We start from the raw sequence: 19,186 nt of genomic DNA, 5'->3' as shown, positions 1-19,186 counted from the left end.
TGATAGTAATAATTTCCTAATCTTTCCTGTCCTAACGAACAATGAGGTAAACACTCTGAGGTGGTGTTTGGTTTTTCTGTAGTGTTTTAAATTTAACATACCAGTTTCATTCATTCATTCGATAAGTATTTTCAAGCTCCCTCTCTGCTCCAGTTGTTAGGTGTTAGTAAAGTAACAAGGAGTGAGATAAATGATGGTGCTGCTGTTCTCAGAGTTTAAATTTGAATGAGGGAAAACACAGTGCACAAATAAAAAGCAGAGAATCAAAACAGTTTGATGTAATTGAGCAGGCATTGGTAAACTATGTTGACCTCTTTTTGCAGATAAAGTTTTATGGGAACAGAGCCACATGCATTTATTTACATATTATCTATGGCTGCTTTCCTGCTGCAACACCAGTCAATTAGTTGTAACTGAGAACATATGGCCAGCAAAGCCTAAAATATTTGCTATCTGGTCCTTTACAGAAAAAAAAATTTGCAGACTCCTGTAGTAGTGTGAGATTGGGTGGCCATTTTTGATTAAATAATTGGAAAACAGCTGTGATATTGAGATTTATAATAAATACATATTTGGTCTTTGCCCTGTCTTGGCAAACAGCTCCCCAAAGTCTTGGAATTTCTTAAGTGATTAGAGCTGTAAAGGTGTCTTTTGTTATTCAGAACAAGCCCCTTTCAACCACACCGTATTTATGCTAATGAGGAGAGTTTTGGAAAGTCCGGAAGGATGGGGGCTGATTGCCAGGGGAACAAACCAAGTGATTAGAGTTGATTAGAAGTGATTAGATCAGCTTCAGCCTACACCCCTTCTCACCTCCAAGATGGGGAGAGGGGATAGAGAGTAACTTAATCACCAGTGGCCAGTGATTTAATCAACCATGCCTACTTAATGAAGCCTCCATTAAAAACACAAAAGGGATGAAGTTTCAAAGGGCTCTGGGTTGGTGGACAAGTTTGGTGCACCTAAAACTCCACAGGGACAGAAGCTCCTGTGCTCTGGACCCTTCTGGACCTCACTCTATGTATTTCATCATCTGAATGTTCATTCCTATCCTTTAATATCCTTTGTAATAATAAATGGGAAATCTAATCAGTAAACAGTTTTCTTGAGTTTTGTGAGCTGCTCAAGCAAATTAATCAAACCTGAGGAGGGGAGGTCATGGGAACATCTGATACCTAGCCAGTCAGGAGTGCAGGTATCAACCTAGATTTATGATCAGCGTCTGAGGTGGGGGAGAGGTGGGGCAGTCTAACGGGACTGAGCCTCTGACCTGTGGGATCTGATGCTATCTCCAGGTATATGGTGTTAGAACTGAATTGTAGGACAGCCAATTGGTGTCCATCACCGTTGGAGAATTGCCTGATGTGGAAAAACTCCCACACACTTAAGAGTACAGAAGTATTGAGTGAATAGTAGAGAAATAACAGGTTAAGTTTTTCTAGACAACAACATTTTGCACAGATGACATTTAAACTAATAGCTGACTAGAAGGGATCAGTTCTGAGAAGATGAAGGGAAAGAAGAAGCAAAAGGAGAAACTGGAATGAAACCCCTAAGGCAAGAATGAGCTAGTGTGGGTGAGGGATAGGAACGGTCTAAGATGAAATCTGAATAATGGGGGCCCAATTAAGTAGGCCTTGTAGGTAATACTAGAGGTGAGGGCTTTTACTCCAAGTGAGAAGGGAAGTTGAATGAGGTATGAGAGTTCTGTGTGATGTAAACTAAGTTACATTTTAACAAGATACTCTGGCTGTTCTCCTGAGAACAAGATATTGGAAAGCAAAGAAGATCAATTGGGATGCTCATAGTCAAGACAAAAGACAATGGTTTCTTGGGCTGGGCTATTAATAGCAGAGATGGAGAGAGAGGATGAATTTGGAATAAGTTTTGAAAGTAGATTTTACATGACTTGCCAATAATGTGGATTTGAAGGATGAAGAAAGAAACTGTCAAGAATAATTTCTAGATTTTTGTCTTAAGTAGTTGCATGAGTTGCAATGGTATTGATTAATGGCGGGGGTGGGGGACTCAAGGGAGGAAATGTAACCAAGCAGGACCCTATGGGGCCTTCCGGGGACAGACCCCTCCCCCACATCCTCTGCTTTAGCTCCTCTCTGAAGTACCTAGATAATAGCATCTGACGCATATTTCCTGAGTTTTTCAGATGCTAAAACCACCACCAAATGAAAGAAATTAACTATTTGATGATCATGAGCACATAGCCCCCAGACCTTCTGGCACCTAAGGACTGATCACCACCAACCAATCAGAGAATTGTGCAGGAGCTGATCACACACTCTGGGACACCCCTCCCTCACCTTGCCTTTAAAAGTGCTTTACTGAAACCCTTGGGGAGTTCGGGGTTTTTTGAGCACCAGCCACTGGTTCTCCTTGCTTGACCCTGCAATAAACCTTTCTCTGCTTCAAACTCTGACGGTTGTTTGTTTGGCCTCACTGTGTATCAGGCACAAGAACTTGCGTTTGTTAACAGAAGTGGGTTTGAGAGTCTATGATTATCAAAAGTTCTGTTTTAGGTTTATTGAACATTCATGTGGAAATACTAAACACATATTTGGATATATGAGTCTGATGTTGCAGGGAGAGGTCAGAGTTGGAGATAGGTATTTAGAAAGGATATATGGATGGTATTTAAGTCCATGAGAATAGGTGAGGTCATTTAAAGAGATGTTGTGGGTGGGAAAGGGCAGGAGGTGAATAAAGGGTAGAACACTAGTTAGTTCCACATTAGAAATCACCTCAAGAGGAGAAGCCAGCAGAAGATAAGGAGTAGCTGGGCAAGTAGAAGAAAGCAGTGGTCAGTAGAATGAGGGCTAAAATGAGATCTTATTCATCTTACGTATAGACTTCTTGTAACCACGAGATATCTGAGGGAACACTTAGTTTTTGTCTAATTAGCATCTAGACCTCCCCACTCCATTGCCACTCCATGCTGCTGGAGTGAGGCCCCCTCTTTAGCCCTTCTACTTTCTGGTTGCAGGAACTGTTTCGGAGATGGATTATTGATAAAAGCCAACCTAATCAGAGCCTTGCTGGGAGCTTCCTCAAACTAACTGGGCAAGGGAGACTCTTTTCACAGGGATAATAAGCTGTGAGAATGAGGAAAGGTTAGAACTGCCAGTGGCTAACTTGCTACCACCTGGGGAGAGCTTGCTTACAAACAGGACCAGCACAATGGAGCTCCTGGAAACCAGTTAGGCCTGAGTCAAAAGCCACCATTCCCTGTACCCCCTTCCCTCCTAATTTTACTTAAACTGATTTGAGTTTTTACTACTTGACACCAAAAAATTTTGAATACAATACTTTTTCTTGTTTCCTTTGTATACAAGCATACCTCCATTTGTACATAAAAGATGTTCAATAAATATTCATTAAATAAAATTGAAATGTCAATGTTTAATGATAACATTCTGATTTAAAATTAAGCAATCATTTGATAGTGGAATGGACTTGGAATTTTTAATCACCTAAGACAGTTCCTTGAACTTTGTAGGTGTCTAAAATAATATTCAATAATTCTTTGCCAACTGTTGATCTTAATGAACTAAATAAGACTTTTGTCTTAGCTTTCTTAATAAGTTATAAGACAGAGAAAAGTGCATAAATCATTAAGTGTAACTATAAACTTAATGACTTATGTGAGTTATCTGAATTCCCACTAGTATAACCAGTACTCAGATCAAGAAACAGAACTTTTCCAGCACCTCGGAAGCCTTCCTTATACCATTTCCTGGTCATGACCCCTGCTTTCTGCCCCCAAAGTAACCATTATCTTCACCATAAATTTGTTTTGCCCAGTTTTGGATTTTTTAAAAAGAAACCATACAATGTATATCATTTTATGTCTGCCATTTCTGTTGTTGCTTGTAGCAATGCTCACTTATTTTTATTGTCTTCTATATTTTATTATATAAATGCAAAATATATTCTAATGTTAAAAATAAATAAATAAATAAATAAAATTAAGCAGTCAATTCAGCTATTTAACACAGACAAATTAAAGAATTTTAAATGCTTTTCTTCCCGTTACTACTCAAAGACATTCAGTTATGGGAGAAAAATAGCTTCAACCAAAATTGTTGGTCTATTAAAAATATCAACACTTTGAGAAAGGAACACTTTAGTTTTTTTTTTTTTTTTTTTTAACTTAAGACCACTCTCTTTTTTTCTCCTCCACTTTGACTTTATAGTTTGATGGATAGACAGATAAATATTTTGGGGCAACGTTCTCCTGATGGTTTCATTTGCCTTTCTATCTAGTCTTTAACAGTTTACTGTGAAATTAACCCTCTTTCTTACCCTTGCTGCCCCTTGAGGTCCAACTTGATAAATTTGTCCTCACCATAAGGGTTTGGTATAATGCTTTTTGTCTCCCTAAATTGCAAATAAACTTCAAAACTTATAAAAAAATAAGTTAATGTTATTATGACTATTGACATAGTCAGTGCTTGCATTATTATTATACCCAGTTTTCACCTGAAAATTCTGCTTCTGTAAGCCTGTAACGATATATTTCGTGAGTGAAGATAATTAGAAGTACAGGTCCTCCACTGTTTGGGGAATGGAACAGGATTTTTAATTATTCATCATTTCATTGGGATCAGAAAGAAAAATCTGACTTCTGTATCCTAGGGTAAATATGGTGGCCATTGTCTTGGTGCCATTTTTTTTTCCCTTCTGAAATTATAGACACTGTTTCTTTTTTTATTAACAGGGGGAAAGTAATCCACTATTTTCTGGGACTACTTTTAGGACAAAGGTAATGAAATTTTAGCACCCTATGGAATCTTTACTTGTAAGTGCCCATCTCCAGGGCCTGTTATCAATATTCTTTTTTTTTTTTTTTTTTTAATTAAATCAACCAGATTCAATGAACCTACTGGAATTTTCCCATGTATTTCTTTTTTTTATTTTATTTTATTTATTTATTTATTTATTTATTTATGGCTGTGTTGGGTCTTTGTTTCTGTGCGAGGGCTTTCTCTAGTTGCGGCAAGTGGGGGCCACTCTTCATCACTGTGCGTGGGCCTCTCACTATCGCGGCCTCTCTTGTTGTGGAGCACAGGCTCCAGACGCGCAGGCTCAGTAGTTGTGGCTCACGGGCCTAGTTGCTCCGCGGCATGTGGGATCTTCCCAGACCAGGGCTCGAACCCGTGTCCCCTGCATTGGCAGGCAGATTCTCAACCACTGCACCACCAGGGAAGCCCTGTTATCAGTATTCTTATTCTGCCCACCACAGCGTCTATACTTCTAATATCTTTACATCAGAAACTATAAATGAATCTGGTTTCTGGCTATGAACAGGGTAGATTGCATTGAAGTCCAAGAACCACCAACCTCTACAATTAACTTTATTTATTTTTATTTATGTATTTCTGGCTGCATTGGGTCTTCGTTGCTGCGCACGGGCTTTCTCTAGTTGCAGCGAGCGGGGGCTACTCTTTGTTGCAGTGCACTGACTTCTCATTGGGGTGGCTTTTGTTGTGGAGCATGGGCTCTAGGTGTTTAGGCTTCAGTAGTTGTGGCACACGGGCTCAGTAGTTGTGGCTCACGGTCTCTAGAGTGCAGGCTCAGTAGTTGTGGCACACGGGTTTAGTTGCTCCATGGTATGTGGGATCTTCCTGGAACAGGGCTCGAACCCGTGTCCCCTGCATTGGCAGGCGGATTCTTAACCACTATACCACCAGGGAAGTCCCTACAATTAACTTTAGTCACTACATAGCTCAATCCTCCACAGCTACGTCTTTTTTTTGTTCCATCAAAAGTGATTAATTCAAGCTCATTCACACTTTTTCTGGACTAATCTGATTCAGTTTTGTCTTTTAACATGTTAGGTTATTAATTAAAATTACACTGATATAAAGAAGTTTCCTTTAATCTCAGCACCCTTCCCCAATTTTTTCACTATTTGGAAAAGCTAGCATGTATTAAATACTTATTTTCACACATTGTGCTTTAATGGCTGTGCTTAACTCCTTTTCTATTTTTAACATGGATTTTATGATACGAACATCATTAAGGCCTCTTTGGAATGAATCCATCCATTCCATTTCAGATTTCAAGTAAACATTTTTGTTTTCACAGTGATAGGCTTCCCTAACTAGTTAAGTATTACATATTAGAAGCCACTATGTATGAAAAAACAGAAACCTAAAATACACATACAGAATAAGAATATTCTTCTCAAATTCAGCACACCTCTTTATGTGTTATATATGAAGTTATATATGACAGACCACAGTAATGGCATAGAGGCTGCCTTAGTAATCTCATAGTCTGTAAAATGGCTAAGTCCAACTATCCTCTGTAATGGGACCATATTTGCAACAGTATTCATATCTGAACACCATTTTTTCAGATTTTATTTTCTTAGAGCAGTTTTAAGTTCATAACAAGATTGAGAAGAAGGTACAGATATTTTCCATATGGCCACCTTGCCCTCACACATGGATAGCTTCCCCCATTATCAGCATGCCCTACCAGAGTGGTAAATTTTTTGTAATTGATGAACCTACATTGACACACCATAATCACCCAAAGTCCATAGTTTACCACGATATTTTACCTATTTACATATATTCATTATTTTAAGAGATAAAAAATAAAGTGGAGGATGGCCTGAGAAGAAACACCAAAAGGTGAAAGGATAAAAATCAGATAACTTGAGGACCAGTTTAAGGGCATTTATCCTAAAGAATAGAAGGTTCAGGGGACTCTATGTTGTTAAATTGATATACTGTGATGAGCTTTCAACCAAAAGGAAACTTGCATTTTTCTCTACGGTCCCAAATTGCAGGACTGAGGTCACTGAGGTATCTCAGGGTACACAGATTTTGGCCCTGTGTAAGGAAAAGCTTTCTTCTTCACATTCAGAAGTGTCTGCATGGGAATGGAATTCCGCCTTAGTATGTTTAACTAAAGGCTATTTATTATATCACTAAGTGGGGTTGTGAATATGGAGTTGAAGCATTGTATCTTCTTAATCCAGAAATTTCTTCTATCATAAGATGTTTCCCCATCTATCAAACTGGTGATTATTTAGGCAGATATTGGTAGATATTATGATTTATCAATAGAAGAAGACAGTGAACCTCTACAAAAAGACCCTTTTTAAAATTTTTTTAAATTTTTAAAAATTAAAAAATTTTTAAATTGAAATATAGTTGATTTACAATGTTGTGTCAATCTCTGTTGTACAGCAAAGTGACTCAGCTATACACATATAGACATTCTTTTTTTTAATATTCTTATCCATTATGGTTTATCACAGGATATTGAATATAGTTTCCTGTGCTATAGAGTAGGACCTTATTGTTTATTCATCCTATATATAATAGTTTACATCTGCTAATTCCACATTCCCAGTCCTTCCCTCCCCCATCCCCCTCCCCCTTGGCAACCACAAGTCTGTTCTCTATGTCTGTGAGTCTGTTTATGTTTTGTGGATAGGTTCATTTGTGCCATATTTTAGATTCCACATATAAGTGATATCATATTGTATTTGTCTTCCTCTTTCTGACTTATTTTACTTAGTATGATAATCTCTAGTGGCATCCATGTTGCTGCAAATGGCATTATTTCATTCTTTTTTATGGCTGAGTAGTATTCCATTGTATATATGTACCACATCTTCTTTATTCATTCATCTGTCAATGGACACTTAGGTTGTTTCCATGACTTGGCTATTGTGAATAGTGATGCTATGAACATAGGGGTGCATGTATGAAAAAGACCTCTTTTATCACCTAACATAGCCTCAAGCCTAGATGTATAAAAATGAACTCATTCTAATCCCAAGTCTGTCCCCTTTCCTGACTTCTCTGTTTTTATCAAATACATGTATGTGCAGATATGTTATTTTAACTTCCCTTTAAAATCATATTCAATTAGAGTCAAAGGTCATGATCCTTCTTCTTCTTTAAATTATGTCTAACCTTCTTCCTCCTAATTTCTTCCTTTTGCTAGAGCTACCGCAACGTACCAGATTCTAAACTGGGCACATCCAAACCAGGTCAACAGCCTCCTAACAAGAGCCTTGCTACTAGTCTCCTCATTTCACAGTAATGTCACATACTGATTTTATTTTCTCTTTACCCTCTTCAGTAACCTTTCAAATTACCTTCGACTACAGAATTAGTATAAACTCCCAATTATATCATTTAAAACTTCCATAATTTAGTTTTTGGTATCTGTTGAATTTTGTCATCTGTTGAATTTTGTCATTTTTGATGTGAACTTTGTGGCATAGGGGCTGATACCTTTCTTTCCCTTGGACACAGAAATCTGATTATTGTTATGCTTCCTGTGTATGCTCCATTTCCCAACCTTTAATCTTTACCTCCCAACTTTTATGTTCTTCCTTCAATAACATGACCTTCAAAGAAAGATCTAGCTTACTTTCTCCGTAAGGCATTCCCTTCCCTTTCTTACCCAAGTTAAACACCCATTTTTTCTTACTTTTGTAGTAGGCACTGTAGTCATATATTTATGTAAAGTACTTATTGATCAAACTAGTAGCAGCCAATTTATAGTGTGTATGAGGGAAACTCCGGATACATAATATAGTCCTGTTCATTTTCTACCAATAAAATGGCTTAATTGTGCATATTGTAATCTGAATTCCACAATAACATTTATTTCCTACAACATTAGACTAAAAATGTATGTGATAATTCTCTGTTAATATTCATAGATAGGAGGAAATGTTTCCATCAGGTGCATTATGGCTAAGAGGCACAGGATAAGCTATCTACATTAGAATTTAGATAAGAAGCTTGCTTCAAAGCTGAATGAGCCATCTCAATTTGTTATTTTTTAAATCTGCCAAGGAATAGCTCATTTCATGCAAAAATTACCTTGCACCTGACCCAGAGCAAAGACTCTAGCTGTTTTTTACATATACTGATGCAACAGTAGAATTGTTTAATGCTTTAAAAACCAAGTAAGGAAGAACATGAGAAAAAGAAAAGAGACTTACAGTTTTGCTTTTCTTCATTCCTCTCTCTCTCTCCTTTTTTATAACTGCAAAAAAGACAGTCAATATTTAGCCACTGAGAAGAAATGAAGTGGTTATTTTCCCTAAGAATTTTTATAAACATTTTTTTCTAATGCTCCTTTAGGAAATAAATAGACTAACTTTGGCAGGTGGTAGTTACGTCTTCTCTCTCTCTCTCTCTCTCTCTCTGCTGTTGACATTCAATTCAAACAATCCTATCATTTATCCTTTTATGTACATTTAAAAAAATCAATGTTCACAATTTTGATTGCCTTCTTAGCAATCTTCTGGTGACCTGTGAGAGTAAGATGGAAAATTGGAAAGAGGTCGTTGGGAGAGCAGGCACAGGTGGAAGAAAAGTAGGAAATCAATTGTATTCATCACCTTAGTCCCTTCCCAGAGGATGCCTTCCAAAATTCTGCCTTTTATTTTTGAATTCATTTTTCCTCATTATTTAGATGCAACTGCACCTGGTAAGAGAGCTTTTGATCTATATTTCATAAGTAAGTATTATTCATGTGAATATTCCTTTTCATTAGTATAGAAAATATAAGCTGCACATATCTCCTGGCTGAAGTCTCTGCCTCTCGTCCTTGCTTGCTGGTCACGAAACCGTATTTTAAAAATACATCTGGTTTTTCATTAACAACAATGATTAAATAGCAATGTGAAGCCTTCATGATCTTCCTTTTTAATATCAGAAATAGACGCTTTCTTCTAGTCACAGGCAAAACCAAAACAAGATGTGACAGGGAAGAAAAAGAGTGTGTGTAAGTGGTCTAAGTGACTTCCTGCTAGGGAGGTGTCTGATGTGTTGGTGGTGAGGCGCATATAACCAAAATCATCAACCCTACCCAATCCCGACACTTAATAAAACACTACCCAATGAAGACATCCTATTATCCTGAAACAAATGTCATTATTTGGAAAAAGATAACACATTGAGCTACTATGTGAGAAAATTTCTCATAGCTTTTCACCAGGCAATTAGGGCATAGAAGGGGGAAGAGAGAGAGAAGGAGAAAGAGAGAGAGAGAGAGAAATGGAGCTTCCCTGAAAAAAAAAAAACTGAACACAATCTGAATACAATGTGTATAATGGAGGTAAACTGACATTAAAGAGCACAGATAGCTGAGTCCTAGAAACTTGAGATTGGTTAAGTAAAGCAGGCTCGTTCAGCTGGGCCACCTAGAGATGTGTGCACGTGCGTGTGTGTGTATGTGTGTGTGTGTTCATGTGTGATGCAGGCAAATGTGAGGGGGGTAACACTATGAAGTTAGGATGGAGTGCTCAATGGGAAACCATTGAAAATGATCAGATGATTTCCGTCATACCGAGTTCCAGTTCTGATTGAAAACACTGGAAATCTAGTTCATAAGTGGTGTAGTCTGATATAGTCTGATAACATGCCTGTTGAGAAACGCAGACAGCTGATGGAAAGAAGAGTTTTGATGATGGACTTAATACTGTTGATGTTTTTAGATGATGGTTTGAGAAAGCTGGGGCTTGATTAGTACCCTTTCTGATTCTTCAACATGCAGCACCCAGTTAATGGAAATGAATCCTGCTAATGAATATACGCCCTTTACTCATTGGTCAAGAAATTAAAATGTCATGTAGTAGGGCATGCAGTAGTCAAGAAAGTTGTCCTTGGTGTGTCCTCTGTTTCTGTATGTCATCTTCTGAAGCCACTTTCTTTTTTAGATGATTACTGTTTCACATAGCATGAAAGGGCACATACAAAGTTAGTTAGCGGTTAGAATATACAAATGGATAAAAAGTGAATAACCCTCCTGGGTTTTTAAAATTTCTTTTGTAATCTGGGGCAACCCATACATTTACAAAGAGTAAAATGAATTTAATAGTTTTGTTTTTTAATGTTTCATTATTTTGTGAAAAATATATTACCTCAGACATTTAACATCAATATTTTATTAATGTGAGAAAGTATCTTATTTCCTATTTCACTTTGATAACTGGAAAATAAAATTTCTATAAAAGAAATGTAGTATTAGATACATCTAACTATACATAAAAGTATATCAAATAATATAAAATGCCATACATAGCTATGTAAAAATTTTACACAAGCACATGCACACATGCATGACAAGTGGAATAATTTCTTTTGGGATTGGATTATTATGACATGGCTTTCCTGGTAGGCTGAGGCATGTTAATGCACCATATTAAAAAGATAACTTTCTTTTCTTTTCTATGTGCTGTTGCTTCCTTCCTGACCCATCTTGAGTCCCATAGTTGATCATCTGAACTATTCTTTCACCAAAAGCCTTGACTTCTTCCATTCTTGTATTTCTGCAGCACTTGCTCAGTCAAAACACAAACGTGTTTTGAAGCGACAACCTTACTTCCCCAGTGCCCTGCTAGAGAAACTTACAGATCCTGCCAGGTTGGCACCACTACCCAATGCATCATCTCCAAACTCCACTGTGTATTCAGAATAGATTCTCAGTCTTTCTTTTTCTTGTACTTTTCCTTTTCTTCGACTCAAAATCATCGTTCTCCTCCAGTTCTCTTCAATTTGAGATGACAATTTTGTCTACTATTTCACCCAGAAGAGTTGGAAGCCATCAAGCATGATCGACCTCCACCTCTAATCATCTCTAGAAATGTATTCATAATAAAACTATGTGTATATAGTTTTATAGATATTATTATTTATATATTTCCCTATCTGTACCTTTTTTGTTCTCAGAGGTCTTTTTTTTTGTTGTTCATTCTCATAGGATAAGGTGTCCTTTAATGTCTTTCTTTCTAATTTATCTCTCAGCATATTCACTCACTCTGAAATTTCTCATTTCTCATCTCCATCCTTATACAGATTTCTTAATAGACTAATCTCTACTTTTCAGTTCCTCATCTCCCATTCCTATCAGTCCATTCTTTAATTGACGTCGTTCCCACCCAGGTCCCAAATGATCTCTCAGTTGCTAACTCCAATGGATGTTTTGTAATCTTTTTTTTTTTTTTTAATTGGACCTCTCTCCTGCATTGTTGTTTGCTCCAGGGAAATACTGTACTCCCCTGGTTTCCAACATGCCACACTCAACTAGTTTCTTTTGTGATCCTCTGTTTTTTTGTGATTTTTTTTTCTCTGCTTTTCTCTGAATGTTGATCCTCAGGGTTCAACTCTCAACTCTTCTTATCCCATATGATCTCTCTTTATGACTTCGTAACTCTCAGATATTTCTCACTTGTCAGTGTTGCCAAACCTATGATCACATATGTCCCATCATCTAACTAAAATATCCTTCTGCTTACTCAGTGGATGCCTGACATTTTCGAATTTTAAAAAGCAAATTAATTCTCCCTTTTCCCTAAATAGACTGTCCCTTGATATTATTTATGCTAGTTGTTGAGCCTATCTTTTGCCAAGTCATTAAAGCTAGAATTTTGACCATCATTCCTGACTCCTCCATTTTCTGCACTTTTCATATTTCTGTAATTATCAGTTACTACAAAGATAACTAATCTGGTTAATTAACTAATCTGCCTCAGTTGCTAATTAGGATCACCTGGGAAGTTTCAACGCTATACTAGCTCAATCAAAGCAGAATCTCTGATAATGGGGCCCGGAAATTTGTTTTTCTAATGGGTAGATGGGAACTACTTTTCTCAATATTTCTCAAATATGTCACTTGTTTTTTATCTCCAGTACCACTGCCTCATTTTAGGTCCTCATCATTACTTATTGCATATGTCCTAACTGGCCACCCTGCCTCAGTCTCATCCCTCTGCAATCTATTATCAATCTGACCATCAGGGTGATCATTTGGAAATATAAATGTCACAATGTCATCTCCCTTACTTTTCTAATCCAGAACACTCTCCCCTGGTTTCAAACACTTTAATGGCTTCCCATCAAAAAAAGGATCACATCCAAGTTCTTCAATTGGGCACCTGAGGCCTTATTTTAATTTACTCATCACTTGCCACTTTTTGCCTTTTACTTACCTTTCTCTGCTTCCCACAAAATGGACCCACTTATTCCCTGTACATACATATTTGTTTTCTTTCTTTTTTGCCCCTGCTCATGAGGTCACCTCTGACTAGAATGACCCTTTCGTGTTTAACTGTTAATCCTATTCATTTCATAAGTCTCGGCTTTGTAATCACTTTTTCCAAGCTGGGTTAAGTGCCTTTCCTCAGTTTCTCATAATGATTTCTGCCTAAAGAAATTACTGTTTTTACCACTTAAGTTTATAGTGATCTTTTATATGCCTGCTCTCTCTTTGGAAACAATGACTGGTGCTTGGTCATCTTTGTACTCTCTGGTGTCTAGCATAATGTTTGGCATATATTAGATGCTCAGAAAAGGTTTGTTGAATAAATGAGTGAATGAGCAGTTAGAAGTCACAGCTGATAAAATAAAAATGGATACTAATAAATGTTGTGTCCTGAAACAATCAAGAGATTTAAAATAGAAAAGGATAATTACTGTACCTTGAGAATGGGAAACTGTGAAACCAGTAGAGAAGACCTTCTGCAGGTCTAGAATATATTAGAATTTTATTGACATTATTAGACTTACTCCTGCAGGTAATTTGCTTCTGATCTATACATTCATTTTGGAACTTTCTGGTCTTAATTTGGCTTCTTGAGGAGAAAAATGAATATATAACTGGTCTATATTAATACTGGTCTGATTAGCAGTTATATTTCTCACATAATTACATGGTTTTTATACTACACATTAATCTGTGAATTTGAATTTATTGTCTGTATTTTTTTAGGGTCCAATCACCTTGAATAAATTTGTCAGTTTCCAGATCTGCCAAACTGAGTGATGTGATCAGTAATGAGATGCCCTTCAGCCTTGAAATTCTGAATTTACATTTTGTTTAATTGAAAAATAAAAATTCAATGTTGTATTAATGTGGTATAAATCAAAATGTGTAGGGACTATAGATAAATTATTGTGACAAATTCTATCACATTTTACATTCTTCACAGAAACTCTTGAGGGAAAAGAAAATTATCCATATATTTCTGAATCAAGGCATGTTAGGGAACATGGAAAATGTACTGTGAAATAAAAAGAATGCAACGGGGTACAAAAGAATACAGAACTGAGACAAAGTAGTAGGTTTATTCCGAGTTTTAAAGTAGCTATATTTAACACTTTGGTATAAACCCATTTTATCCCAAAGAATACCTGCCAAATAAATCACAGTCTGGAAAATAATTAATCTGAGAATCAATAGCCTGGGAAAGAAAATCACAAGGAAGTGATTTTGCAGATGTTATTTTTTCCAAATATGCAACTATTTAGTCTGATATAAACTTTAGGATAGAAATGTATTAAGGAAGCTGCTCACTTAATTTTGCTCATTCTGCACCCTGTGATGTTGAAATTGTTCAGGATTACTGGGCTCACATGTTGTAATGAGAATTGTATATAATTTACTATGTTTATTTACATATAATAAACTTTAATGATATTTGTGTCCAGTAATAGCAAATAGCAGATGCTGGTTTCTTCTAAGGAATGTATATATATATTGTGTGTGTGTGTGTATATATATATATACACACACACACACAATATATATACACATACACACATACATAGATGTACCTCATATATATAAATATCTCATATATAAATAAATAAATTTACATATATTAAAACATATATATGTTATCTGGTATCTGGTATTTCAAATTTTTGGTATCTCATACCACCTGCAATCTCTAGTTTTTATTTCAAGAACTGATTTATTAATCATAAGTTTAATTCTTGAACAAGACCTTTGTGATAGTATTGGCTGGTTTCTTGCCAAACATCTATTCACCGCTTTCTCTTTAGAAACAAAATTCAAATGTTTAGCTGGTTATATTGTTTCCTATAATAAAAAGCACATTGCTTTCCAGATATTTTAGCAGCTAAGTTTGACCATGGGACTGAGTCCTGACCTTGAGCTATTAAAGAGAAATATTTGTGGGAGTTCTCTGAAAATTACTTAAAGGAAATTGATTCAGGGAGAAGTTTGTAATACCCTTCTACCTTTCCTCTTAGCTTTTAACCTGAAAATAAGTGATGATAGCTGCAGCACCAATAGCTATCTTGGAACATAAGGTGATCTGAGGGTGAGAAAAAAGGTGCTGGGATGATACAGAGGAAAGATAGGAACGCGGGTCCTTGAAAAAATTGTGGAGCCACCATTCTTACCTGTAATTTCTACTTTCAGACTTTTTCTACGTGTGAAAGAAATAAGATTCTATCTTGTTTAAGGCATTGTTATTTATTGTTGCTTTTGTTGTTAAGCAAGAATTCCAGTTGATCCCAAACTAGTACTTAGATTCTGGTTCTATCTGGTGAATCCATAGATCAGCATACCTCACTGCTAGCTATTGGTATGTGTTGTTAAGGAAAGATGGAAATCTATTACCCTTAATAAGGGATGACTTGTTATACCCCATGACTAGGTAATAATCCACTTATTTATCTTTAACCTGTGAATTTGTGTCCACAGTCTCCCTGGGAGATTACTGTTTTGTGTTGTGTCATTCTGATTTTGAGTTGGAGGGGCATTGTAAATCTACCTGGTAGGAAGAGTAACATCTTGCTTGAAATTGTGAATAAAGTGGACACTCCATTGCACAGAAACAGGGACAACGTTATACTTCCTATACAATATCCTCAAACAGTCAATTCATTCATTCAACAAATAGTTTTTGAGTAGCTATTTATAGATCAAATAAGTTACAGGAAGGCTTTGTTACTTAGTCAACTAGTCTAATATCACATGGGTCACCTGTGAATTTGGAGAAAGTAGAAAAAAGAAAAGAAGAAAAATTGAACCAAATGAAAAAAGTATAAATATTTGCCCAAATAGGTGTCTTCTTTTTAAAAAACTTTTCCTGTGTTTAAAGACAGGACTCTAATCTGCATTTTCTCAAATGGCACCAGCCTGTGACTACATATATTAATGTCTAATATTAATGCTCAGATGACAAGCGTTCATATCTGCCATTACAGAATTTCTCAGTACCCCCGCCACAATGTCTCCCAGTTTTTTCTGGGAGTCCTAAGGGAAGGGTCTCACATAAACTTATAATCAGTTTGTTTATATTATTCACTTACTGGCTGTTATGGTGCTTGGAAACTCTTTGTTAGGAGTCTCACCATTCTCCCTCATGCCAGGATCTTCCAGGAGAACACTCCTCTCCTATAAAGGTGTCGTACCCAAGTTCCCTCTAGGTTACAAATCATCATGCTGCTGAAGGATACTGCATTCACCTTAAACTGCACCATGTTGGAGATTGACTTGTTCTATGCGGAAATGAGGAGAGTATTTCTCTAGCCAACTCTGTCACCTTGAAGTACTACTACTTATGCTCTGAGTATCACAAAGTCTCCTATGAAAACACTTCTTTGTGCTTTTATTTATAGCCCTCAGCATGCAGTCCTTTATTATGTTTTAGCTCTTGTGTCTTCATTGGAAGCATCTGGGATATGAAGGTTCATCCCAACAGGTCTTTATTCTCCCACATACATCAACTCATGCTAATAGTTTGCAGGGAGGGCTACTACTCCCTCAGTTCATCAGACATAAGCAAATCCTGAATCCTAGTAGGGTTCAAATGGGAACTCTACTACACCAGAATTTGACCTGGATTCAAGATGGCTTTGATAAAATAGCTAGTGGAGAATGAAGCTGTAAATCCTTGGTATTATATATATACGTATGTGTGTTGTGTGTGTATGTGTTTAATATATATATGTATATATATATTTATACACACACTTATATATAAAACTATATCCCACAAAACTTGTAATTTGTTTCAATATGATATGCTTGATACCATAGGCAGTGCTATTTTCTCATTAAGTCATCTCTTTCAGTTGCAAAACTAACATCAAAGGAATGCCACATGCTATAACACGTATTTTACTTATTCTGCATTTATCTAGATATGAATATGAGTAATGTACTTAGTTGTAATATTTCCTTAAGCTACTCTTTTCCTACGTGCTGAAAAACCTTCTATACATATATTCTTTTTGGATTTATTTAAAAGGTGACCCAATACGTTTTTTCCTCTTGCAGTCTTCCCTTAGTAAATTTAGCTACTGTTACGATGAGTAAAGGAGATAGGCATGGGTGGAGGAGATATGGAGAGGCCAGTACTTATGTAGATAAACGCAATGTGAAAACAAGGAACTACTCTTTAATTATTGGCATAGAAAAAATGGCAAAGAAAATTACTTCCTGAACCACATTTTATCACCTGACTAGTTGCAAAGAGCATGTTTTGCCTGTTTTAATCAAATGAAAATCTTAACCACCTGAATTTAGGGCTGTAAAGAATGTTTATAACAACTCAGGATCCTTGACAGTAATTACCACAGTACTAAAATGGTTATTTAGGTAGAAAGTGGTTAGAGCCATTAAGAAACATTTTATCGGGTTAACTGGTTAGAGAAAGAATTAAAAAAAATTTTTTTTGAATACAAAATATTACAACATCTGAGAAGCCCAAGGTGTAAAGTGTATTCAACACTACCAACTGAGGTGGAAAGAAAATTCCGAAGCATGACAATCTAGAGCAATTGTTAGTAGCACCTGTGGTGGGGCTGAAGTTAAATAGAAAGAAATAGAAGGCATTTGTTTAATATATGATCTTGCTGAAAGAAGGATCCCAGCACAGTAGCTTTTTCCTTTTAAGATTAGCCAGATGTGGACGTTTCTAAAGACATAAGGATGGAGCCACAGAGAGATTACAAATGCTGGGAGAGAATGGCAGACACAGAGTAGAGGTGACTGACAAAATACAAAAGCTGTTTCCTCTTCAGTCATTTACACACAACTTGCACTAAATAAAAAGGTACATTGTATACATTAGCAACGCTCATAGTCTGGTTCTTTCACTGCCCTGGCACGATTAGTAGAGACAATTTGGCCAGCGGTGTCAACTATTTACTTTTTCATCAGTCTGATGTTTGATCAGCAATTCTTTAAAACTAACAGTAAAAGGGAAACACACTCAGAAATTTAGGAAGTTCTGATTGGCAATCAGGTGTTAACCCTAGTCTAGTCTGTTCTATGAAAGGCTTATACTTCATCTTAGAAGCTGAGTGACTGCTCTTTTTTTGACAGTCAACAAGAAGCCGTGCCTTAGACCTGTTTGGCTGCTGTCCTGGGTAGAAGAGTTTGGCAGCCCTAGGGAGATGAATTCTTCAGCCTCGGATCCGCCCAGAGTAAAGAAGCAACACCCTCTCAGCCACTACTCTGTTGCTATGAAACAAAAGACTAGGAAAGTGAACGAAGCAGGAAGTCCCGCCTTTTAGCCGGAGTCCGCTTTGGCTCCGGTTCCCAACGCTCACGCCCACCCGCCCACTCCTTATTGGTCAATTCCCTAGTGCCTTGCATCCTTTCTTCCATTTCCTTTCCCTTTTCCACTTTCGTTCTTGCGTGAGTCCAGTCCCGCCATTTCCCTCCGAATCCCTTTCCATTTGGGACGTGCGGCGAGCGGGCCTTCCTCTGGGGCCATTGTGTACTGCGGGAGACGTGGACCGGGTGGTAGTGCGAGGAGGACGGGCGCCTCCCGCCCATTGGCACCGCCCGCTGTCGGGCAGGGCACGGGTGCTCGGGATTGGCCCAGTCGCGCGCGGCCCCGCCCCCGACCCCGCCCCGCGCCTGGCTCTCTCTGTGTGTATCCTACAGGGGTGGGGTGGCCAGCGAGTGGTCTCTTCCTCCGGCTAGTGCTGCTGCAGCGTCCCGCGGCCTCCCCGAGAGTCGGGCGGGAGGGGAAAGCGGGCGTGGACTGGTCTTGACGGTAATTGTTGCGTTTCACTGTCTCGAAGGCCGGTGCTCTGGGTCACTCCTTCCTCGGGAGCGGGGCTTTCACGGCGATTACACACTCCCTGCCCGGGCTGCCCACGCACCCTGGGCTCGTGCGCGTAGAGTCGGACCCGCGCACACGCGTGTCTCTGGGCAGCTACTGCGCCGAGAGGCCAGGAGGGAAGGGGGCGCCGGGGAGGCTTGACGCTGCTTTCCGCCCTGGGGGCCCTGGGGCAGCCAGGCGCGGGCCACAGAGGAAGAGGGGACAGCCCCGGCTTCCAGCTGCTGTCGCCGCCGCCGTCACAGTTTGAAGAGGGGTATTTAAAGCCCGGACCTGGGCAGGGCCAGGGAGGGAGGAAGA

At 38.0% G+C, this 19,186-nt stretch overlaps 1 protein-coding gene across 4 annotated transcripts in view; it reads left to right on the top strand.

The window, feature by feature from the left end:
- The first annotated feature begins 18,682 nt into the window (after nt 1-18,682).
- The window catches only part of CBLB (Cbl proto-oncogene B), a 216,725-nt gene continuing 216,221 nt past the window's right edge, over nt 18,683-19,186 (top strand). For 2 of the 4 annotated variants that reach the window (XM_082393088.1, XM_082393084.1), the window contains exon 1: nt 18,683-18,820. The gene's annotated coding sequence lies outside the window, so the exon portion shown is untranslated. Of the gene's footprint in view, nt 18,821-18,876; nt 19,143-19,186 lie in introns of those variants that run through there. The other 2 variants (XM_082393085.1, XM_082393089.1) reach the window with 2 other exon arrangements.

This window comes from Balaenoptera borealis (genome assembly GCF_965194805.1).
Source record: "Balaenoptera borealis genome assembly, chromosome: 5".
NCBI classification, from domain to species: domain Eukaryota; kingdom Metazoa; phylum Chordata; class Mammalia; order Artiodactyla; family Balaenopteridae; genus Balaenoptera; species Balaenoptera borealis.
Note: the sequence above shows the minus strand (reverse complement) of the source record. Positions and strands in the feature narration are given on the sequence as shown.